The sequence below is a fragment of the Branchiostoma floridae genome, chromosome 4 (genome assembly GCF_000003815.2).
Source record: "Branchiostoma floridae strain S238N-H82 chromosome 4, Bfl_VNyyK, whole genome shotgun sequence".
NCBI classification, from domain to species: domain Eukaryota; kingdom Metazoa; phylum Chordata; class Leptocardii; order Amphioxiformes; family Branchiostomatidae; genus Branchiostoma; species Branchiostoma floridae.
The window spans coordinates 32,567,821-32,568,358 of record NC_049982.1 but is presented as its reverse complement, the minus strand read 5'-3'; positions in this window follow the sequence as shown (position 1 = coordinate 32,568,358).

The following is a 538-nucleotide window of genomic DNA, read 5'->3' as shown; positions in this document are numbered from 1 at the left end:
AGGGCCTTTGGAAGGGCCTTTGGAAGGGCTGGGTTAACATTGCTTGAACCATTGAACCATTGAACCATTGAACCAACCAAGAAAATAGTGGCCACATGGCCATGCCGCGCCATGCGCGGCAAGGCAATAATGTGGAATCGTACAATGTTTAAAATCAAGTTGGTCTATACCTTGAAGCTATTAGAAATTTAAACTCGCGATCGATTGACTCTATAGAGCAGAATGGTATCGTGTAGAATCTTGCCTCATTATGGCCTTTTTATAGGCCTTTTGTTACATAGAGATTCAGAGCAATTTCTTCCCACAAAGTTTGAATTTTTAACGTTTTACCTTCATCTCGTCCTGTGAAATGACTTATTGTTCACCTTGCGTTCGGTAGATCACTGGTTCAAACCCCGGCCAGGCTATACCAAATACTGTAAAATGTCTTTTCTACCTTGAACTGAGTATTCATTAGCCTCTACCAGGCTCCGTGGTTCGGTGGTCTAATTGTAGAAATTGGACAAATAGAGTCAATAGTACGCTAGGGGAGTCAGCC